This window comes from Eptatretus burgeri, chromosome 1 (genome assembly GCF_056783735.1).
Source record: "Eptatretus burgeri isolate ZD-2024b chromosome 1, Ebu_testis_v1, whole genome shotgun sequence".
Classification (NCBI taxonomy): Eukaryota; Metazoa; Chordata; class Myxini; order Myxiniformes; family Myxinidae; genus Eptatretus; species Eptatretus burgeri.
In genome coordinates this window covers 1,669,455-1,694,140 of record NC_140961.1, presented here as the reverse complement: position 1 = coordinate 1,694,140, position 24,686 = coordinate 1,669,455, and the positions used below count along the sequence as shown (strand labels likewise).

At 49.0% G+C, this 24,686-nt stretch overlaps 1 protein-coding gene across 2 annotated transcripts in view; it reads left to right on the top strand.

Annotated features, from left to right (window-relative positions):
• The first annotated feature begins 4,552 nt into the window (after positions 1-4,552).
• The window catches only part of ZRANB1 (zinc finger RANBP2-type containing 1), a 54,553-nt gene continuing 34,419 nt past the window's right edge, over positions 4,553-24,686 (top strand). The window contains exon 1 of one of the 2 annotated variants that reach the window (XM_085870465.1): positions 4,553-4,788. The gene's annotated coding sequence lies outside the window, so the exon portion shown is untranslated. Of the gene's footprint in view, positions 4,822-24,686 lie in introns of both variants that reach the window. The other variant, XM_085870475.1, reaches the window with a different exon arrangement.

The following is a 24,686-nucleotide window of genomic DNA, read 5'->3' as shown; positions in this document are numbered from 1 at the left end:
CGCTCAGTTGATTAATTTTCGGTGGCGATTGGCCTTGACCTTCATATGTTTTTATTTTTTTTGATTTTTTTTTTTTTGGTCTGTAAGCACGTATAAATCACTCTGCAGAGCACAGTTATCATTGGAAATTTTTGTAACTTCGCATATCAGAGGTCTATAGAGGTCCCTTTCAGCGCATAAAATTTTGAAGGTCAAGGTCACTTTGTTGCAAATCAGGGGAGTCGACGAAACCCTTATTTTTTGAGTAATTTTGATCGGATCATCTTCAAACTTCATGGGAATATAGTTCATGGTCTGGCGCTCAGCTGATTAATTTTTGGTGGCGATTGGCCTTGACCTTCATGGTTAGCGCCTCAGGTCAAACATATTTCACCCCAAGGTCAAATTTTAAAGTTTTAGGAACCATATTGTTTAGTACCTCAAATTGAACACCTCGATGAGTGCTTTCTAGATATGTCAAGCTTGAGACATTATGATGTCATTTGGTGACATTATGAGGCAAAAGCATATTTTTCATGGTTACTCTGTAGAACGATTCTCATCGGAATCTCTCGTAGGCAGATATTCCTCAAGGAGTCGCTCCTGGTGGATAGCAGCTCTGTTCAACTCAGTGTGACCTTAAAGAAGTCACACGTGGTCACCTTTTGGCAAGATACGGGTCACCCTGCAGGTGACATTGGTTTATTTTTTTTTTTTTGAGTTAGGCTCACTTGGCTGTGCCTGGATGGGTTTGAGGGTAGAGGAGTAGCATCTGAAATGTGAATCCTATCCAGGTTCCTCCTGATGACTTCATATTTGCTTTTTCGGGTTCCTTCTGATTATTCCAATGCAGGAATGTAACTGTTTGGTCTTCCATTTGATTTGAATTTAATTTATTTTAATCCCATTCTGATTTCAATTGAATAATAATAAAAACGTCATGAGTCAGGGTGAGGTGTGCAATCAAAGCAGGACGTCTTGGTACCCGTTCATCACTGCCAGCAGTTATAAAGTGGCAGTTCTCATTATGTCTCATTAATTACATAACACACCAGTACACAAACACCACACAAAACAAGTCCTGGCGAGGGTCTGCAATCTCTGATTGCTCTTTTTCTCGTTTATTTTGCCTTCTTTTTCTCTGGAAATGTCCCCCATGGAGAACTGAGCCGCCGTATTGTTGTGGGCCAGGTATTGGCTGCAAGCACGACCGCCAAATGGAGCAGTAGAGTCGGCTCCACCGAACACCCAGAATTCAGATCGTCACCCTCGGATAACTCCGAAGGTACAGGACCGTGAATCGTCAATTAAATCAACCGTGTGGGCACAGGGTTATTTGCCAAACTTCAAAATACCTAGAGGCCCACGTGGCGAGCTACCGAGGAATTCACACCCTCGATGGAGCTCGAACAGGACAAGCCGTAACCATGCTCGACAGCGTGCGTAACCCGAGCGGATGGTTACCGAGGTCCCGTCGGTCCAAATGCACCACTGCAGCAGCAACGGCCTTTTTAATCACCCAACACGCACTGTGCTAAACCAATGAAGGAAAGGACAGAAACGAGCTGAAACATTCAACAAAAGGAATATTTATTTACAATAGGGGGAAGGAACAATAAAGGGCAGAGTTAAACCGACTATATGGAATGCGAATAATGTACAGCAAAGCACTTAATCAGTTGCTACTTAAAGACGGGCCCACAGGACACACACACACACACACACACACACACACACACACACACACACACACACACACACACACACACACACACACACACACACACACACACACACACACACACCCAGAAAGAGAGATGGACCTCGAGGTCTTTATTAATCCTTCAGCTCGGAGGGAAGTCGAGCTGAGGGACGAGAACGTGGCTGGCTGTCCCCCTTCCCGGAGCTCCAGTCACCAGAAGACGGACCAGGGCAGCTAGACGCAATCCAGCGATGAGATGAGGCCAGACCAACGTCGAGCAGACCAGACCAGCGTCAGCGAGATGGGACCAGAACACATGCTTGAGCTGACGGGCGCAATCATATTTTCTCCTTTCCTTCATCGTCCTTCTCGGGCGTGGTCCGCTCGTGCGTGGCCTGCTCTCATTGGGCGGACTGCGTGTCGCGGCTCTGCCTTCTTGCAAAGGACCGCTCGGCTCTGTTGCGTTCGTCACCCATTGGCCGAAAAATGATGCATTTTCTCATTTGGTGCCAGGCCAGAACGAAACGCTTTGTGAGCGCGCGAACAGCACGGACAATTCCTCGAGCAGTGTTGTTATTGTAGTAAAAATCCTAACTATCAAAATAACTCTGCAGCACATGAACATCCAATTCCCACTAGACTAGGGGATGGATTCTAACTATAAACACATACTTATCGATATAACTTAGCTATACTATAGGGGACAGCTGTCTGTCTGTGTGCACAAGGCTTCCAAATTTGTAACAGTATCGCCAAAGAAACTTGAATAGCGCTCGCCAATTGCCTGAACCACTCAAGGAAGCACTCCAAACGGTTGAAGAAACTTTTCGTTTAATTTTTTGAAATATGTATCTCTATGCTGAAGTGACAGGTCCTATGATGCACGAAGATCGTACAAAAAGGGGAAACGCGATGGAAAATAAATTGCACATTTTCAGCGAGCGAACCACTGCCTGACTCACCGCACAGCCAAACACAGGCGGGTGGGTCCTGAACTCTGTTCAAGTTGATCGACGTATTCGGTGACAGTACGAATATTGTAGAGCGCTGGCTTAAACACTCCAGTGAAACGGTTGATAAGGAATGGCTGGCTTGGTAAGTGATTTGCGATTGCCGATCAGTGAAATAAACAGCGTGCACCTGTTGACCCCTGGAATGTCGAGTGATGTTCGAATTGAACATCTGAACACTTTTTTTTCATAGTCGGAAATACTGCTGAAGTCAAGAAAGAAGTTTAAATTTTGAAATTCGTTAAGATCAAGAGATTTTTGAGGTTATGGCATGTGCGGAAATGAAATAAAGGTACGAATCCTGGCACGTCCCGGTGTTTATAAGCATTGCAATGTTTCCAGCGATTCGTCAGTTTGATGAACAGGCTTTCGATGATATACTGTAAGTGAGGAAAGTGAAGAATTTTTTTTATCGTTCAGAAACCATTGTGGCCTGTTCAAAGTCGAGGTGTTAGAGAGCAGGTCAAAATACTCTTGCGAGCTGACTTCGGGCTGACCAAAACGGCGTGGCGCCATCTTATTCAGGCTTATTTTGGTTTCTCATGATGAGCACCTTCCAAATTATTTTCCAAAGGTGTGTTTAAATCAAGGGAGGTACAAAGCACCTCTCCATTTACATGGGACCATTTCTCAGTGTGCAACTTTAACACAGGGACTGAAAACTCATTTCTCAGCTTCTTCAGGACAAAATCGTCTGGAAATTTCAGAAATAAATCCTTTGTATGTCGAGGTAATATGTTCCAAATTTCAGCAACGTCCATTTCCACATTCTTGAGTTTTTAACGAAAACGCTAAAAGCTCACTTTGGTGTCTGTCTGTCTGTCTGTCTGTCTGTCTGTCTGTCCGTAATGTGTTGGCGCTCATATCTCAAAGGCTATACATTGAAACGAGCTGAAACTTGGAATATACATCAGCCAATATGTCCAATTCATGGCTTTCCAAACAAATTCCACCTAAGTGCCATAATGTTTGCTCTTTTACGACTTTTTGCTCAGAGGGGCGAACACCAAAAAGTTGGACGTAAAACATTTCGACTGCGGTAGTAAAATCGTGCAAAGTGAGGACCCGTAACTTATGAACTGTTGGATGAAAGTTCATGAAATGTTGAATATGAATCGAGGGACACTTGTTGAGACTTTGATGTTACCCGCAGCCACATAATTTGGGACATCGAATAAATAAAAGTGGACTTGGGAATAAAACATTGGTTTTTCAGGTGCTCGAATTGCAGAAGAAAACTGTGAACATGGAATACCGTATGTAATACAGAGAAACCGTTCCATTCTCGGGGGGAATGCCAGGGGCGTAGAAAATGCTCCTGTATATGGTATGTGCAGTGTGGCAGACCATACAAAAGAAGGAACATTTCATCGCTTGTGGGAAATGCAGGACGATAGAAAATATGGCACAGTCAAAGAAACGTGTGTGTGTGTGTGTGTGTGTGTGTGTGTGTGTGTGTGTGTGTGTGTGTGTGTGTGTGTGTGTGTGTGTGTGTGTGTGTGTGTGTGTGTGTGTGTGTGTGTGTGTGTGTGTGTGTGTGTGTGTGTGTGCTGAACTTCCCTGGTGTTCTGAGGAGGAACCAAGTAATGCTTGAGAAAAGTTCATTATTATTAATTATAATTAATAATAATGAACTTTTCTCGAGCATTACTTGGTTAATTACTTGGTTAATAATAATAATAGTAATTAATAATAATACGAATAATTAATATTAAAAATAATAAAATTATTATTAATTATTATTTTTATTTGATGACATCAATCGCATTTTCACCCTCACGAGGAATCAGAATCTTCGTCTCGAACAAACATCACTCCCAATTACCATCTGCCAATCAGGTCGGGCTCCTCCCCTCCTCCCCCCCGCTCTCAATGGCTCCCCACCCCTCGCTCCGCCATGTTGCCGTCCAAGGCCATTCCTGGCGCGGCGGCCTGGGCTTCGACAAGGCCGTGTAACTCGGACAATAAAGGTTCGGCCTCTCAAGCAGGCCCGGGCTCCCTTGGCCTCGTTTCCTTGGGCCGCTGGAACCTCATTTCTCTCTGGAGATTGGGGATCGCTGGACGGGCCGAGTCTACAAAATGATGTTTCCTCTCAGGGTGAGTGAGCTCACGGTGAAGGTGAACATGGAGGTGAGAAACGGTGGTGAGTGAAGGAGAATGTACAGAGGAATGAATAAAACTAATTAAATATAGAAACACGACAAATGGAGCGAAAAATAAAAATAACGTGTGTGTGTTTATATACTGTTTGTGTTTATATACCGTGTGTGTGTATATACTGTTTGTGTGTGTGTGTGTTTATATACTGTGTGTGTGTGTGTTTATATACTGTGTGTTTATATACTGTGTGTGTTTATATACTGTTTGTGTGTGTGTGTGTTTATATACTGTTTGTGTGTGTGTGTTTATATACTGTGTGTGTGTGTGTTTATATACTCTGTGTGTGTGTTTATATACTCTGTGTGTGCGTGTGTTTATATACTGTGTGTGTTTGTGTGTTTATATACTGTCTGTGTGTTTATATAATCTGTGTGTGTGTTTATATAATGTCTGTGTGTGTTTATATACCGTGTGTGTTTGTTTATATACTGTGTTTGTGTGTTTATATACTGTTTGTGTGTGTGTGTTTATATACTGTTTGTGTGTTTATATTGTTACGGATTCGCGCCCGCCGGCGTGCTGACGGCCACGTAACTCGAATCGCGGCACGCCGCCCACCGGACGGACAATCCAGTCGTGACCCTCTCGGACTAACGCCGGGAACCAGTCACGGGTGGACCTTTCGGTCTCACCGCGATCGAGCCAATCGGCCCCCGCGTGGGATAGGGTTGCTCGCCAAATTCGACCTACCTAAGTACCCACACGGAGGGTAGACCGGGCGATCGCACCTCGCCGCAGGTCGACTTCGGACACGGGCCACTTAAGCGACCCGTTCCGTACTATCGGGATAACCGGTGGTGTTATCGTCGGCCTCGACGGTTCGATTAATTATCGGGCGTATTCAGCCCACTACCAACCCTTTACGTGAAGCAAGATGAGGATTCAATGAGAGAAATGACGAAGCGAAGCGGGAAACAGTTCAACATAAAGCACATTTATTCGCGATGAACGGAAAGCACACATATACAATTCCACCAAAAGCACATAGAAAAGAAGAAGACAAAAAGCAAATGCGACAATGCAGATCTAATACCGATTACGCGAGCACACGGCAACACTTATACAATTTTACTTCACAGACGGCGCCGACAACACACATTCCCAAAGCAAAGAAAAGAGAACCACCCTCCAGGATGAGGGGGTAGGCGGGCCTGGGGCCGAGACTGTGTCGGGCCTAACCGTCTGGTGATGAGACGCGGAGCGGCGGTGGTGCCTCAACTCCGCGGGCCTCGCGGACAGTGTCTGGTAGGGGGGTGGGAAGGGGGCCCCCTTGGTCGCACTATCTCAGCGCGGGGGGAAACAGGAGGGGGTTGCTGATGCTCGGGGAAAGGAGGATTTTTACTCTGTCTCGGGTCCCGCGACGAGCGTCTCCACCTCGACCAGGTCGCGCCGTCGGCCTCCCTGGTGTGCAGCTCCCGGCACCGGCGCGAGCACCCCCTCGTCTGCCTTCGCCGCCGCCGCCTCTCCACAGCTCCGTCCTCTTCGCTCCGACTCCAACTCCGAACTCTTCCTCCTGCGAACTCCTTCCAACGCACACACGACGACTCCTTTCTGACGAACGCAGCCGCTTATATAAGCCCCGTGGCTTCGCCTTTGACCCCCTGCCTTCGACCTTTCACCTCGCTCCCCATTGGCCCGAGAAAAAGTGGGCGTGAATGCTTTTTGATCCATGAATTTGCATATAGCGACCGCCCTCCAACGCCCTGGAGGCGGGGCCAAATCGCCCCTCGCTCACCGATTGGACGGAACAAAAGTGGGCGTGAGTCGTTTTTGATCCGTTTTTGGAGCGGAAAGTCCGTGGTTTTGTACACGCTGTTCGGCGCGCACCCTGCACGAGTCCAATACCGGTACCCACAAGCGGCGCAAGAACGGTGGCGATGCGACGGTTGCGAGGTGTCACGGTAAAGGTCGTGGCTGTTGTGGTGAAGCGGCGTTGTCGTGGGTGGTTGATGTTGTGACGACTGTTGAGACGTGGTTGGTGGTGGTAATAATGGCGGTTGGTCCAAAATAAAGATAGTAAAAGAAAAACGGCTATCCTGAAGAGTCGCAGCACGCATAAATGACATGTATTCCCACTAGACCACGGGTTTGGGCCTAACTACACATATACTTACCGAGATATCGCACCTAAGGGACCTGAATGGTGGTTTGCGAATTTGGTCAACCACAACAATATACTGTTTGTGTGTGTGTGTGTTTATATACTGTGTGTTTATATAATCTGTGTGTGTGTGTTTATATACTGTGTGTGTTTATATACTGTTTGTGTTTGTGTGTGTGTGTGTGTGTGTGTGTTTATATAGTGTGTGTGTTTATATACTGTTTGTGTGTGTGTTTATATAGTGTGTGTGTGTTTATATACTGTTTGTGTGTGTTTATATATAGTGTGTGTGTGTGTGTGTGTTTATATACTGTTTGTGTGTGTGTGTTTATATACTGTTTGTGTGTGTGTGTGTTTATATACTGTTTGTGTGTGTGCTTATATAGTGTGTGTGTGTGTGTGTGTGTTTATATACTGTGTGTGTTTATATAGTGCGTTTGTGTGTGTGTTTATATAGTGTGTTTGTGTGTGTGTTTATATAGTGTGTGTGTGTGTGTTTATATAGTGTGTGTTTATATAGTGTGTGTGTGTGTGTGTTTATATAGTGTGTTTGTGTGTGTGTGTTTATATAGTGTGTTTGTGTGTGTGTGTTTATATACTGTGTGTGTGTTTATATAGTATTAGTATGTGTGTTTATATAGTATTAGTGTGTGTGTTTATATAGTATTAGTGTGTGTGTTTATATAGTATTAGTGTGTGTGTGTGTTTATATACTGTGTGTGTGTGTGTGTGTGTGTTTATATAGTGTGTGTGTGTGTGTGTGTGTTTATATAGTGTGTTTGTGTGTGTGTGTTTATATAGTGTGTGTGTGTGTGTGTGTGTGTGTGTGTGTGTTTATATTGGCTGCCCTGAGAGCACCCTTATTCTGGACATTTCCATCTGTCTGTCCGCGAAACTTTGGTCAAGCCTCGGGGCTAAACCACTCGACCGATTCCAATGAAATTTGGTAGGTCGGACCAATATTTCTGGGAATCGTGTGCTTTCGAATATGGGACCCCGGGCCCTAGCAACGGCATAGCAACGGCCCTTTGAAGTGGTCAAAAAATCGAAGAAAAATAATATCAAAATCGAAGCTTAGAGTTCTGTGTGCAATCTATCTAGCTCCCTTCATGCCAATTTGCAGCCCTAACAAAAAATGTTTGTAGGAGGAGATAGGTTTTCAGCGAGTACATGTCGAACATTTCAGAAACTGTTAATTGCGAATATCTCTAAGAGAAAGAGTCTGATTTTGATGAAACTTGAGTGAAATGTGTACAATGTGGCCAGCATTGTACACAAAAATGAATGGTTGCTATGCACTCCTCCGTTGCTTAGCAACAGCTAAAATACTTTATCGTACATCGTACACTTATTGTGGACTGTCCAAAAAAATCAATACCTCCGAGGGACCTGTTTTTTTTGTGCCCAAGGAGAATGTCTTACAGCATCATATAAAAAAAGAAAATCTTTAGCGAATAGATAAATGGAATTACCAGGGCTGCCATTTGTTGGAGTCTCTTTGGAAACATGCCTGAAATTTCACAAGGCGGGTTTCTGGGCGCAAACTAAGAGTGCTGTGATAATCATATTGTTGCGGATTCGCGCCCGCCGGCGTGCTGACGGCCACGTAACTCGAATCGCGGCACGTCGCCCACCGGACGGACAATCCAGTCGTGACCCTCTCGGACTAACGCCGGGAACCAGTCACGGGTGGACCTTTCGGTCTCACCGCGATCGTGCCAATCGGCCCCCGCGTGGGATAGGGTTGCTCGCCAAATTCGACCTACCTAAGTACCCACACGGAGGGTAGACCGGGCGATCGCACCTCGCCGCAGGTCGACTTCGGACACGGGCCACTTAAGCGACCCGTTCCGTACTATCGGGATAACCGAGCGGTGTTATTCGTCGGCCTCGACGGTTCGATTAATTACACTGAACAACAAAACTTTTTTACTGGAGATGTGTAAAGTGATTTAGACTAATTTGGGTAGGCTGATTTCAAAAATCATAACCGTTTTGCTGTATCACGTCAGGATTTTCAGTAACAGAAATATTCCCATTGCCTCGAAGTCAGGATTTCAATGAAATTTACAAAAATTCATTTATTCATTTATTTCATCATGAATGCTTCAAAATTATAGAAATTACAGAAAAACTCCACGAGAATGGAATTAAAAATGCTTTAGGCATTTGGCTTTGCGTTTGTGCTGCTCTGTGTCAGTTTCACGATGCAGGAACCAGCAGAAATCGCCCATCATGTTCGGGTTGTGCCGCCCTTGGTGACGCGTCTCCATGAGTGAAATCTCTTGGTGGAATCGCTCGCCGTGCTCGTCCGAGACTGCTCCCAAGTTGTCAGGGAAGAAGTTCAGGTGCTGGTGTAGGAAATGGATTTTCAGGGACATCCTGGAGCCAAGTTTCCTGAAGGACTCCAGCAGCTGCTGCACTATTTCTTCATAGTTGTCCGCGCGCTCGTTCCCCAAGAAGTTGTCCGTCACAGCTTTGAAGCTCCTCCACGCTGCCAGCTCTTTGGGGTTTAGAGTTGTCGGAAAAGTTTCGTCCTTCATAATCTGTCGGATTTGCGGTCCAACAAAGACACCAGCCTTGATCTTGGCCTCCGACAAGGTGTTGCCAAACTTTTCCTTGAGGTATAAAAACCCACGCCCATTCAGATCCATTGCCCGTACAAAACTTTTCATCAAGCCGAGCTTTATGTGGAGTGGTGGAAGGAAAACCTTGGCTGGGTCGACAAGGGTGACATGCTTCACGTTGTGTCGACCAGGTACATGCTCTTTTCGCTCTTCCCAATCTTTCTTCGTCCAGTGATTCTTGTCGTCTCTGCTATCCCAGAGACAAAGGAAGCACATGTATTTCGTGTAGCCTGACTGCAGCCCTAACAACAGCGCCACCACTTTCAAGTCTCCGCAGATGTGCCAGTTGAAGTCATTGTACTTGATGGAATCAAGCAGCTGCCGCATAGTCTCATAGGTCTCTGTCATGCCGAACGCGTGAGCCAGTGGGACTGATGGTTTCTCATTGCCATTGTGGAGCAAAACAGCCTTCAAGCTGTTCTTCCCCGAGTCGATGAAGAGGCGCCAGTCTGCAGGATCGTGATCACACCCAAGTTCTTTCAACAGACCGTTGATGTCTGCAGAATGTCATCGTGTCTTCCATCTCAAAGAACTCAGCCATGTCTCTGTGACGTGCTCTGACCAAGGATATCTTGGTGTTAGGTTCAAGTAGATTCCACTGCTGCAGCCTTGATCCAAGCAGCTCTGCCTTCGCCTTTGGCAGCGAGAGATCTCTTACAAGATCATTTAAGTCTCCCTGGTTCAGAAAGTGTGATTCTTGAGTGTCGGGTTCAAAAGGTTCATCATCACCATCCTCTTCACCACTGCTTACAGCTATGTTCTGATCAGCTGGAGGTGTTGGAACGGGGTTCTCGTCATCATGAGGCACAGGTTTACGAGCAGAGACGCAGTCAGCGTACTTGATGTGACCTTTATTCTTCTTGTTGAAGCCGGCGATGCTTGTGCAGCAGAAATAACAATCATCATGATGATTCTGCGGCTCACGCCATATCATGGGCACCGCAAATGGCATGCTCGCGCGCTTGCCCACCAACCACTGAGTCAAGGTTGTGTGACAGCTTGTGCAGCAGATGTGTGGTGCCCAGCTCTGTTCTTGGTCCCCCACCTTACACCCGAAGTAGTGAAAGTAGGCGGCCTTCATTTTCACTGCTGTAGATATACTTCGCTGTTGATCTTTTTGGTATACCGACCACAGACATAACAGAAGTTGTCAGGATGATTGGTACAGGAACGCCTACTCATCTTTATCTGAAAGAAAGAAATATAACACAAGTTAACAACAATTGTACGAAATAGACATGTTAAAGACATATGTAAATTTCATTGAAATCCTGACTTCTAGGCAATGGGAATATTTCTGTTCCTGAAAATCCTGACGTGATACAGCAAAACGGTTATGATTTTTGAAATCAGCGTACCCAAATTAGTCTTAATCACTTTACACATCTCCAGTAAAAAAATTTTTTTGAAATTTGTTGTTCAGTGTTATCGGGCGTCTTCGCCCACGACCAACCCCTTTACGTGAAGCAAGATGGGGATTCAATGAAAGAAATGACGAAGCGAAGCGGGAAAACAGTTCAACAATAAGCACATTTATTTCGCGATGAACGGAAAGCACACATATACAATTCCACCAAAAGCACATGTAAAAGAAGAAGACAATGCAATATTACACAAAAAGCAAATGCAACAATGCAGATCTATCCGACTACTGGGCACACGGCAACACTTATACAATTTTACTTCACAGACGGCGCCGACAACACACATTCCCAAAGCAAAAGAAAAGAGAACCACCCTCCAGGATGAGGGGTAGGCGGCCCTGGGGCCGAGACCGTGTCGGGCCTACCCGTCTGATGATGAGACGCGGAGCGGCGGTGGTGCCTCAACTCCGCGGGCCTCGCGGACAGTCTCTGGTAGGGGGTGGGAAGGGGGCCCCCTTTGTCGCACTATCTCAGCGCGGGGGGGAAACAGGAGGGGTTGCTGATGCTCGGGGAAAGGAGGATATAACCCTGTCTCGGGTCCTGCGACGAGCGTCTCCACCACGACCTCGGTTGCGCCGCCGGCCTCTCCCTCCGCAGTTCCCCGAATCCGACGCGAGCACCCCCTCAACCGCCTTCGCCGCCGCCGCCTCTCCACAGCTTCGTCCGATCGCCCTCTCCGTCTCCTCTCTTGACTCGTCCCAACTCTTCACTGGCTCCGCGAACTCCCAACTGCGAACTGCCCTCTCGACTGACGATCGCAGTCGTTTTATAAGCCCCGTGGCTTCGCTCTTTCATCTTTGACCCTCTGCCTCCGACCTTTCACCTGGCTCCCATTGGCCCGAGGAAAAGTGGGCGTGAATGCTTTTGCTCCATGAATTTGCATATTGGGACCCCCCTCCAACGCCCTGGAGGCGGGGCCAAATCGCCGCTCGCTCACCGATTGGACAGAACAAAAGTGGGCGTGAGTCGTTTTTGATCCGTTTTTCTGCGGAAAGTCCGTGATGTTTTTGAACACGCTGCTCGGTGCGCGCCCCGCACGAGTCCAGCATCGGTGCCCACGAGTGGCGCGAGATGACGGTGATGCGATGGTGGCGAGTTGTGACGGTAAAGGTCGTGGCGGTTGTGGTGAAGCGGCGTTGTGGTTGGTGGTTGTTGTTGTGATGGCCACGTTGTGGTTGGTGGTTGTGTGATGGCTGTTGAGACGTGGTTGGTGGTGGTAATAATGGCGGCTGGTCCAAAATAAAGATAGTAAAAGAAAAACGGTTATCCTGAAGAGTCGTAGCCCTCATGAATGACATTTATTCCCTCTAGACAACGGGTTTGGGCCTAACTACACATATACTTACCGAGATACCTCACCTAAGGGACCTGAATGGTGGTTTGCGAATTTGGTCAACCACAACACTACCCCTCCCCTTTTTACAGACTCGTCCCGAGTCGTCAAATTTTCGTGTGCCATCATGTGTAGTTTTCCCCTAGTACATTTTACCTACGGATCCCTGAGTGCGACATTCATGGTATTCGTGCCCACAAAATAAATAACCTAAGGGCTGAGTAACTACCTAAACAAACTCACTCACACGGACGACTTAAATAAAATTGCCGGCGCTAGGACAGACATGCTGGGGGCGCACTCATATGTACAGTACATCTTAACCTTAACTTACAAATTTTACACTAAACCATGGCCCAGGATCACTGAACTCTGCAAAAAGAAAGCAGTTAGCAGGGAGCCAGGCTGCTCGCATGCAGTCTCTGGCTCAAAACAATGCAGGTGACAGGGAACATGGCCGGCTGCTCACACGCAGTCCAAGGCCTTCCCTTTTGAACTGAACGCAGTGAACCACAACGGTGCATGGGCTGCACAAACGTAGTCTCCGTGCCAGCTCAAGTGGCACACGCAATGAACACAACGAATGGATGCATGAATGGTTTGAACTGAACGCAGTGAACCACAACGGTGCATGGGCTGCACCAACGCAGTCTCCGTGCCAGCTCAAGTGGCACACGCAATGAGCACAACGGATGGATGGATGGACACAAACACGGTGCACTGGCCGCCACTGCAGGCCCGTGTTGTAGCTGCCAACAGGGCAGTTCTCGCAGCTTGCAAACTGTTGCCTTGCGGATCCTGGCGCACATGGAAATGAACAGGGGGGGGGGGCAAAGCAAAAATTGAACGGGGCTGGTGAACAGGGGCAGTGGGCATGGCATGGCAAAGGTGATCAGGCAAACACAGCCCGCAGAAGAAGGCCGCTGCAGGCAAACACAGCCGGCAGATGAACTGGCCGGCACAGGCCTTGAAGAAAAACAGCCGCAGATGATCCGGCCGGCACAGGCCTTGCAGCAACGCAACAGCTGCCGGTGAAGTGGGCCGGCCTCTGCCTTGCAGCAACGCAGCCAGCAGATGAAGCTGGCCAGCCTTTGCCGTTCAGTGGAGGTTGGTGGAGGGAGTGCGGTGGTGCTGGCCACTCGGAAGGCGGGCTCGGACCTACCTACCTGTCTCCCTCCCAACCTATCGCCTTTGCCTGTCACTGTACATACCCACTCCCTTAATTTGTCAAACCCCAATTTAGCCCCAACTTATTTTTTTGTTTTTATTTTTACTTCCCCACTATAAATCGTCCCCTAACCCCCTTTATCGTCCTTGTTCGGCTAACCTATCCTGTCACCTAGCCTACTCCCAACCCCTACGTTCCCTTCCCGGAGGGGAGTAAGGGAGAGCTAACGTCCTGTGTCGAGGCCCAACGAAGCCTCAGAATGGCCTCCCCAGAGTTCGGCGATCTATAACCCAAGTGGGTCCAGCGGCCCACAACGACAGCGAGGGGATGGATGGTGCGGAGGGGTACATCTCCTAATCTACCCTAACCATTTAACTGTTAAACTACCCCGGGGCTTTCAACAAGCTCCTCTCGCTTAAACTATTGGTTCTAACAACCCAGATTCCCGTTGCCTGTGTTGGTGTCCTCACAATTTCGGGCCTCGCCCCCAATTTTCTCTCCGTGCCCTCACACGGTCTCATGGCTGGGACACGTGGCTCCCTTTGGCAGGCACGACCCTCTGCCGATTCTTCCGCTATGGCACCCCGGGCACTACACTGCCTCCGAGCCTACCAGCTCCCTAACACCGGGGAGTGCCCCCCATGGCACCTCCCCTGAAACGCACACGTGGCAGGCTGGCTTCCCAGGCCCCTTTCCGAGGGTCACCCGTGCCCACAACACTGCCCACGCGTCATATGGCGCCCCGGGCCCCCGCACCAAGCAGGCGCACCCGTGCCCACTACGCTATCCCGGCCCCCCATGGGCCCTTGGCCATAAACGGCCGACTAGCCTGGTGCCCGGGGTACCCACTCAGCGATACTCACTTTTCGCAGCCACGCTCCCAGCCCGTCAACAGGGCTCCTGCACCCCTCCAAACGGGTTTCGAGCCTACACTCCCACCAACAACAAAACGACCTCCATTTTTCAATTTGACTAACCCAGCTAACTTACTTTACTCTGACCCCGGGGTCCCTTGGGCGGGAGTCACTCCTCCCCCAATCACTCATCGCACCATGCATTCCCCATTCACTCCATACACACAGACCCGCTGGCTCCACTTCACTCACCAACTATTCAACACACTCACCGCTGAACTCTGCCATCCTTCTATCTACATCCCCTAACTAACTCGTGCTCCCACGTCGTCCCTTACACTAAAGCACGTTCCTTTTAACACTACGTAGCTAAACTACGTCAACTCTACACATTCACAAGTCTGTCACTGTCCTCAAATGTCCCAAAAATCAATTTCCCAACCTAAATCTGGCTACAATCCCTCTAACTAATCCATTCCACGGACTCCATGAGGACTTACCCCTGCCCCATGAAGTCGGTCTAACTAAGCTAACCCTTCCCCCTAACTAGTTTCCATCCTGTGCCCAGGTAAGGGGGTCTTCCACCCCTTGCCCAGGAATCCTGTGCACCCGAAAGTGAGGCTTGCTTTTTTTTTTTTTCCATGCGCAGCACCTGCGCGGCAACTTGCAGCTCGCGCCCTTTACACCTGCCCGTGACGTCATGCAGCTGCACGTGTTCCTCGTCCCTCCTTGGACGGTAGCATCCGGCAGGGATACCCCTCCTGCTGGATTCCAACCCCACGTGCAGCCATGGCGTCACCGTGCGCATAAAAAAAACAAGCCCCACGTCTCGAGGGGTTCCCCACGCGAACACATGTGCTCTGCCCGTTGGAGCTTAACACACACGATCGCGTGGAGAACCCGTCCGGTCCAAATCCGTAATCATGCCTAAACTTTGTCCGTCCGTGGGATCGGCAAATCCACCGCGTGCGTTTCCGGACCGGGACTTCACTCTCGCAAGCGAGCACGTGGGGGTCTCGTGCGTTGCACAGCACGGACCTCGTGCTCACTGCTGGGTGAACCCGGCACGGTCCCCGAAACAACTACAGCCGCTACTCGGCTTTCTTTCCTCACATGTCGCCGTCGTCGCCATTCGACACACGCACTCCCGCGTGTTACGACGCTCACACTCCATTCCATTACATTCACACCGGGAGACGCGGCTGCGTGCTCCCGCATGCCAACCGACATCTCCCTCACATACCGCTCTCTCACACACACGGTCTCCCTTGCATAAACCATACCACTTACTCGTGGTGCTCCATTCACTCGCGGTACCTCATCCACACACTGTGCCTCACTCACACACACGGGGGCACTCACCCGCGGTGCCTCACTCACACACGCGGGGGCACTCATCCGCGGTGCCTCATCCACACACGGAGTGCTGGGAAGCACGCCCTTCTGCACACTTGCCACCACACCACTCACACACGGGGTTGCTTCCACACACGGGGTCGCACTCGCACTCACACCTTGCACCACACACACAGGGACAACCACACTGGGGATTCGTGTCCCCACAAGGGTCTCCGGGGCCTCTATACCCCCCAAGCTCTCCAAGCACCCGTTCGCAGCACTCCTCCCCTCGACCTCGCAAAGCACGACCGAACTCACCTGGTCGTGACTCGCCTCAAGGGGGCATACTCCCTCCCCTCGTTCCTGGAGGAGGCCATCCAACTGCTCGCACCGGGCCTCCACCCAGTCCACCAGCTCAACCTCATCGTCCTCCACTACCTCTGTGTGTGTGTTCGTCTCTAACCTTGTCCAATTCATGCAGTCTCTCCTCTATTTTTTCTGTCTCCCTCTATACATTGTCTCTATACATTTATAAGTTTCTGTTGTCCCCTCCTGTCTATTAGTCTCCGCTTCTTTCTGGCGTCTTTCCCTTATCTTTATGTAGGTCAACCTTGCTTTCTCTTTAAGTCGCTCCCGTCCTTCCCTGTTTTTCACTCCTTGCTCTTTCACGATCTCCGCGTACCTCATCCTTGCTTTCCGTATTAATTGTTCTTTTCTCTCCCTCGCAATTACTTTCACCTCGTCTCTTGTCTCCCGAATTACTTTTTCCTTACCCGCCTCCACCGCGGGCCCGACAGCCGTTGCACCCCCTTCCAGCTCGTTCGTTCCTACACGTGGAGTCGCCATTTTAAGCTCCCTGGCCACTGCCTTCATGCCCGCCTGCAGGCATCGGCCCATGTTCTGCGTCTCACCCCGCAGCTTTTTCGTTTCTTCCTTCATTTTTGCTTCCATTCCGTTTATTTGCTTGTTCATTTCGTTTTTCATTTCATTTGTATTTGTATCCATCTTTTCGTTCATGTTCGCATTTATCTTCCGTGTATTCGCATCCATCCTTGCTGTCATTTCCGCTAGCATGGCGCATAGCTGGGCCATGTCGGGTGCGCTTGAGTGAGCCGTTTTGGCAGGGGTTGGGGAAGGGTTTTGGTGGAGAGGGGGAGGGGAGGTGTCATACACCGCGGCCGCTGCCGCACCCATTTCGGGCTCTGGGTTCAGTTGGGCGAGTTCGTTTTCCTGTACAACCAACATTTCCTGCACGGGGATTTCATCCTGAGCCATGGATTCTACACATTCTACATCCATTTCTAATACCCCCGGCTCCCGCTCGCCTTGAGACGCCATCTTGCTTCTCTTAAAGGGTTAATTTAGCTCGCTCGTAATTTGGAGGGAATCGGGGGTCGCTCCTCTCACCCCTGGACCGATTCCCGTGAATTTAGCCGGAGACAGGAGAGCCCGTTTTCCCGTTCTCCGTTACCAGTGTCGTGAGGAGGGCGATGGGTTTATATCGCACGACCTGACACCAGTGTTGCGGATTCGCGCCCGCCGGCGTGCTGACGGCCACGTAACTCGAATCGCGGCACGTCGCCCACCGGACGGACAATCCAGTCGTGACCCTCTCGGACTAACGCCGGGAACCAGTCACGGGTGGACCTTTCGGTCTCACCGCGATCGTGCCAATCGGCCCCCGCGTGGGATAGGGTTGCTCGCCAAATTCGACCTACCTAAGTACCCACACGGAGGGTAGACCGGGCGATCGCACCTCGCCGCAGGTCGACTTCGGACACGGGCCACTTAAGCGACCCGTTCCGTACTATCGGGATAACCGAGCGGTGTTATTCGTCGGCCTCGACGGTTCGATTAATTATCGGGCGTCTTAGCCCACGACCAACCCTTTACGTGAAGCAAGATGGGGATTCAATGAAAGAAATGACGAAGCGAAGCGGGAAAACAGTTCAACAATAAGCACATTTATTTCGCGATGAACGGAAATCACACATATACAATTCCACCAAAAGCACATGTAAAAGAAGAAGACAATGCAATATTACACAAAAAGCAAATGCAACAATGCAGATCTATCCGACTACCGGGCACACGGCAACACTTATACAATTTTACTTCACAGACGGCGCCGACAACACACATTCCCAAAGCAAAAGAAAAGAGAACCACCCTCCAGGATGAGGGGGTAGGCGGGCCTGGGGCCGAGACCGTGTCGGGCCTACCCGTCTGATGATGAGACGCGGAGCGGCGGTGGTGCCTCAACTCCGCGGGCCTCGCGGACAGTCTCTGGTAGGGGGTGGGAAGGGGGCCCCCTTTGTCGCACTATCTCAGCGCGGGGGGGGAAACAGGAGGGGGTTGCTGATGCTCGGGGAAAGGAGGATATGACCCTGTCTCGGGTCCCGCGACGAGCGTCTCCACCACGACCTCGGTCGCGCCGCCGGCCTCTCCCTCCGCAGTTCCCCGAATCCGACGCGAGCACCCCCTCAACCGCCTTCGCCGCCGCCGCCTCTCCACAGCTTCGTCCGATCGCCCTCTCCGTCTCCTCTCTTGACTCGTCCCAACTCTTCACTGGCTCCGCGAACTCCCAACTGCGAACTGCCCTCTCGACTGACGAACGCAGTCGTTTTTATAAGCCCCGTGGCTTCGCTCTTTCATCTTTGACCCTCTGCCTCCGACCTTTCACCTGGCTCCCCATTGGCCCGAGGAAAAGTGGGCGTGAATGCTTTTTGATCCATGAATTTGCATATAGCGACCGCCCTCCCACGCCCTGGAGGCGGGGCCAAATCGCCCCTCGCTCACCGATTGGGCGGAACAAAAGTGGGCGTGAGTCGTTTTTGATCCGTTTTTCTGCGGAAAGTCCGTGATGTTTTTGAACACGCAGCTCGGTGCGCGCCCCGCACGAGTCCAGCATCGGTGCCCACGAGTGGCGCGAGATGACGGTGATGCGATGGTGGCGAGTTGTGACGGTAAAGGTCGTGGCGGTTGTGGTGAAGCGGCGTTGTGGTTGGTGGTTGTTGTGTGATGGCTGTTGAGACGTGGTTGGTGGTGGTAATAATGGCGGCTGGTCCAAAATAAAGATATTAAAAGAAAAACGGCTATCCTGAAGAGTCGCAGCCCTCATGAATGACATTTATTCCCTCTAGACAACGAGTTTGGGCCTAACTACACATATACTTACCGAGATATCTCACCTAAGGGACCTGAATGGTGGTTTGCGAATTTGGTCAACCACAACAATATTTATTGTGCTAAATTGATTGATAGCATGTACATGTACATGAGCGAGCAGCCATGTCGCCTACCGGCTTGTTACTGTGTGTGTGTGTGTGTGTGTGTGTGTGTGTGTGTGTGTGTGTGTGTGTGTGTGTGTGTGTGTGTGTGTGTGTGTGTGTGTGTGTTTATATTCTCGCTGTGTATGTTTATATAATACTGTGTGTGTTTATATACTGTGTGTGTGTGTGTGTGTGTTTATATTGTTGCGAATTCGCGCCTGCCGGCGTGCGGACGGCCACGTCACTCGAATCGCGACCGCGTCGCCCACCGGATGGACAATTCCGTCGTGACCCTCCGGGAACTATCGCCCGGAGCCAGTCACGGGTGGGCCTTTCGACCTCACCACAATCGTGCCAATCGGCCATCCGCGTAGGATAGGGTTGTTCGCCAAACTCGACCTACCTAAGTACCCACGCGGATGGTAAACCGGGCGATCGTACCTCGCCACAGGTCGACTCCGGACATGAGCCGCTTGGGCGGCTCGTTCCGTACTATCGGGATAACCGAGCGGTGTTATCGTCGACCTCGACGGTTCAGATTATTTACCGGGCGTTTTGCACCCACTACGAACCCTTTACGTGAAGCAGGATGGAGGGTCAATAAAGAAAAGACGAAGCGAAACGGGAAAACAGTTCACACAAAGCACATTTATTTCTCGGCACACGGAAAGCACATATATACAGCGAAACAGTCAAAATGCACATATTGCAACCAAAACAAAAGCAACAACGACACAGAGTTACTACTGACTACGCGCGCACACACGGCAACACTTATACAGTTCTACTTTACAGACGGCGCCAACACACATTTACCCAAAAGAAAAGGAAAGAAGCCACCCTCATAGACAAGGGGGCAGACAGGCCTGTAGGCCGATTGTGCGCGTGACCTGGAGGAGCGGCCAGGCCCGCGAGACCGGGGGGGTCCTACCCGCGTCCTCGTGACGCGTTGGCGGGCGAGCCGCAGATGTGGCCGCGTGGCTGTGCCCCGATCCGTGCTCCTTGGCAGGTTTCGTTGGCACGACGTTTGGAGTGGGGTGGGAACGGGGCCCCCTTTTTGCACTATCTCAGCGCGGGGGAAAGGGGGAATTGTCGGTGCCCTGGGGGAGGGAGAATGGCTGGCTGGCTTGGGTCCCGCGACGAGCGATCCCACACCGCGACCTCGTCGCTGACCGCCGTCCTTCTCGCCTCGGACCCGAGCTCCTTTGCCTCTACTCGCAACTCTTCTCAGCCGACTCCAGAACCCAACTCGAAGACACGCCGATCACTTCGCCACCCGACTCGACTCACTCTCCACCCGACTTGACTCTTCCTGCCACACCGATCACTTCGCCACCCGACTCGACTCATCCTGCCACACCGGTCACTTCGCCACCCAACTCGACTGACTTCATTCGCCTTGCGCTCGCCTTCTTATAGGCCAGTAGGAGCAGCTAATATGCAAATATCCGGATCAGGATGACCTCGGGGGCGGAGCCACGCTCGCCCATTGGTCGGATGAAAGGGGGCGTGTATCTCCCCTGATCCTAGAATTTGCATATATCGATTTCACACAGACGCGCCTGGAGGCGGGGCCAAGCCGCTCCGCGCTTGCTAATTGGACGGAGGGGAAGTGGGCGTATAGCGTTCTTGATCCGAATTCTCCCTCGGAAAAGCCGCTATTTGCGCTCGCGGCTCGGTGCGTTCGGCACCAATCGCCTAACGGGCCCGAGACAGCCCGATGCTCAGTGTTCACAGGTGGTGCGGGAATGGCCGTAGAAGGAGAGAGGCGAAGGTGGTGGAGGTTTTTCGGTGGTGGTTTGATGGTTATGGTGCCGTTTGGGAATGGCGGTGATGCGATGATGTGGGAGCGAGTTGTGAAGGTAAAGGTCGTGGCTGTTGGCGTTGTTGTTGTCCGAGGGTTGGAGCGTGGTTGCAGTTGGTGACGATGGCTGGCGTGGTGGTTGAGGTGGTTGTTGTGTGATGGCGGTTGAGACGTGGTTGGTTCAAAATAAAGATAGAACAGAAAAACGGCTAACTCAAAGCGTCACAGCCCTGATGAATCACATAAATTCCCTCTATACAACGGGTTTGGGCTAACAACACATGTACTGAGAGATATCTCACCGACGGGTCCTGAATGGTGGTTTGCGAATTTCCACAGCCGTAACAATATACTGTGTGTGTTTATACACTGTGTGTGTGTGTGTGTGTGTGTGTGTGTGTGTGTGTGTGTGTGTGTGTGTGTGTGTGTGTGTGTGTGTGTGTGTTTATATACTGTGTGTGCGTGTGTTTATATACTGGGTGCGTGTGTGTTTATATAGTGTATGTGTGTGTGTGTTTATATACAATACTGTGTGCGTTTCTATAGTGTGTGTGTGTGTGTGTGTGTGTGTGTGTTTATATACTGTGTTTGTGTGTGTGTTTTTATACTGTGTGTATATATATATATATATATATATATATATATATATATATATATATATATATATTGTGTGTGTGTGTGTGTGTTTATATATTGTGTGTGTTAATATACTGTGTGTTTGTGTGTTTATATAATACTGTGTGTGTGTGTGTGTGTGTGTGTGTGTGTGTGTGTGTTTTTATATTGGCTGCTCTTAGAGCAGCCTTATTCTGGACATTTCCATCTGTCTGTCTGCGAAACTTTGGTCAAGCCTAGGGGCTAAACCACTCAACTCAAATTTGGTAGGTAGGACCAATATTTCTGGGAATCATGTGCTTTCGAATATGGGACCCCGGGCCCTAGCAACGGCCCTTTGAAGTGGTCAAAAAATCGCTGAAAAATAATATCGAAAAATCAAAGCTTAGAGTTCTGTGTGCAATCTATCTAGCTCCCTTCATGTCAATTTGCAGCCCTAACAAAAAATATTTGTAGGAGGTGATAGGTTTTGGGCGAGTACATGTCGAACATTTCAGAAACTGTTAATTGCGAATATCTCTAAGAGAAAGAGTCTGATTTTGATGAAACTTGGGTGAAATGTGTACAATGTGGCCAGCATTGTACACAAAAATGAATGGTGGCTTTGCACACCTCCGTTGCTTAGCAACAGCTAAAATACTTTATTGTACACTTATTGTGGATTGTACAAAAAAAATCGATACCTCCGAAATTGCACCTCCGAGGGACCTGTTTTTTTTGTGCCCAAGGAGAATGTCTTACAGCATCATATAAAAAAATAAAATCTTTAGCAAACAGATAAATGGAATTACCAGGGCTGCCATTTGTTGGAGTCTCTTTGGAAACATGCCTGAAATTTCACAAGGCGGGTTTCTGGGCGCAAACTAAGAGGGCTGTGATAATCATATTTATTGAGCTAAATTGATTGATAGCATGTACATGAATATCAGCTAGTCGTGTCGGCCAGCTTTCCATCTGGAGCGAGCAGCCATGTCGCCTACCGGCTTGTTACTGTATGTGTGTGTGTTTATATTCTCACTGTGTGTGTTTATATACTGTGTGTGTGTGTTTATATTGGCTGCTCTGAGAGCACCCTTATTCTGGACATTTCCATCTTTCTGTCTGTCCGCCTAACTTTGGTCAAGCCTCGGGGTAAACCACTCAACCGATTCTAATGAAATTTGGTAGGTAGGACCAATATTTCTGGGAATCGTGTGCTTTCGAATATGGGACCCCGGGCCCTAGCAATGGCATAGCAACGGCCCTTTAAAGTGGTCAAAAAAAAAATCGAAGCTTAGAGTTCTGTGCGTAATCTATCTAGCTCCCTTCATGCCAATTTGCAACCCAAACAAAAAATATTTGGAGGAGGAGATAGGTTTTGGGCGAGTACATGTCGAACATTTCAGAAACGGTTAATTGCGAATATCTCTAAAGGCCCTGTCACACCTTGACGATTTAGCCAGCATATGCCTGACGTATGCAAAATTTGGCTAAAACGCTGGCATACGTCGAATACGTTATGGGTAAGTTTGTATACGTTATATTAAGAGCATGCTGGCATACGTCGTAGTACGCTGGCTTTTTTTTCGTAGTATGCTGGCATATCAACAAATCGTCTTTGTACGCCAAGGTGTTAGACAAATTTTGCAGGCTTGAAATTTTTTGATGTATACCAGCGTATGACTCACACGTTCCGCTTAATGCTGGCCATAAGTTGTAGGCACGTTGTGTGATCGTTGACACACATCGACACACGTTACTTGTAAGTTACTCGTAAGTCGAAACACGTCGAGGTAATGTTTAGCGTACCCGAAACTTATTTCTAACCTATGAGTTACGTGTTGTAGGCACGTTACGTGATCGTTGACACACGTCGACACACGTTACTTGTAAGTTACTCATAAGTCGAAACACGTCTATGTAATGTTTAGCGTACCCGAAACTTATTTCTAACCTATGAGTTACGTGTTGTAGGCACGTTACGCGATCGTTGACACACGTCGACACGCGTTACTTGTACTTTACTCGTAAGTCGAAACATGTCGAGGTAATGGTTAGCGTCAGTGTTCCAGACTCCTTGTTTTTTTTTTTGTTTTTTCTTCGGTATGACGGTGATTTTGACACTTCGATTTCTAGTGCGGTTATAATATAATAAAATTAATAGGCTGCTGCTCAACGATTTAAATCATAACCGCACTAGAAATCGAAGTGTCAAAATCACCGTCATACCGAAGAAAAAAAAAAAACGGAGTCTGGAACACTGACGCTAACCATTACCTCGACGTGTTTCGACTTATGAGTAACGTACAAGTAACATGTGTCAACGTTCGCGTAGCGTGCCTACAACTTATGCAAGTGTATGCGGAACGTGTGTCGTACGTCGAGAAATTTTCAACATGCTGAAAATTTCTTGACGCATTCGGCGTATGACGACGTAAGCCAGAAAACTACGACGTAGGCCAGCGTGCTCTTAACGTGTACAAAACTTACCCATAACGTATTCGACGTGTGCCAGCTTGGTTCGGCAAATTTTTCATACGTCGGCATACGCTGGCTAAAACGTCAAGGTGTGACAGCGGCTTCACACTTCGATGTCTAGTGCGGTTATGATTTGAATCGTCGAGCCGCAGCCTATGAATAGCCTACGCCACGTGATCGTCGGCGATACGCTGCCGCGCTATGCATAAGTTAGACTATCGTTGGGCATAGGTTGTGAACGCCGACAACACGCTCAGCATTCGTTGGTATAAGTTATCTATATGTGATTAAAACGTTCTGTGTATGTTACTAATATGTTATGCATACGTCCAACACGTTATTATATGCCAAAAACTTTAAAAAACATCAATAGTTCAGTGTATGCCTGCGTTTTATATACATTTTGAGACCTTGCCATATACTGGCTAAAACGTCAATGTGTGACAGCCCCTTTAGAGAAAGGGTCTGATTTTGATGAAACTTGGGTGAAATGTGTACAATGTGGCTAGCATGTACACAAAAATGAATGGTTGCTATGCACACCTCCGTTGCTTAGCAACAGCTAAAATACTTTATCGTACGTCGTACACTTATTGTGGACTGCACAAAAAAATCAATACCTCCGAAACTGGACCTCCGAGGGACCTGTTTTTTTGTGCCCAAGGAGAATGTCTGACAGCATCATATAAAAAAACAAGCCAGCGGACGTAATAAAATTGATGCTTTCTGCACTCAATTGAACCTCATTCCTTCCCATCATGGACCGACACGTGGCGCTGCTCAGCTGGATCATGTACTGATTCCTGAACAATATACAAATTACGAAAATCTCTGATACATGC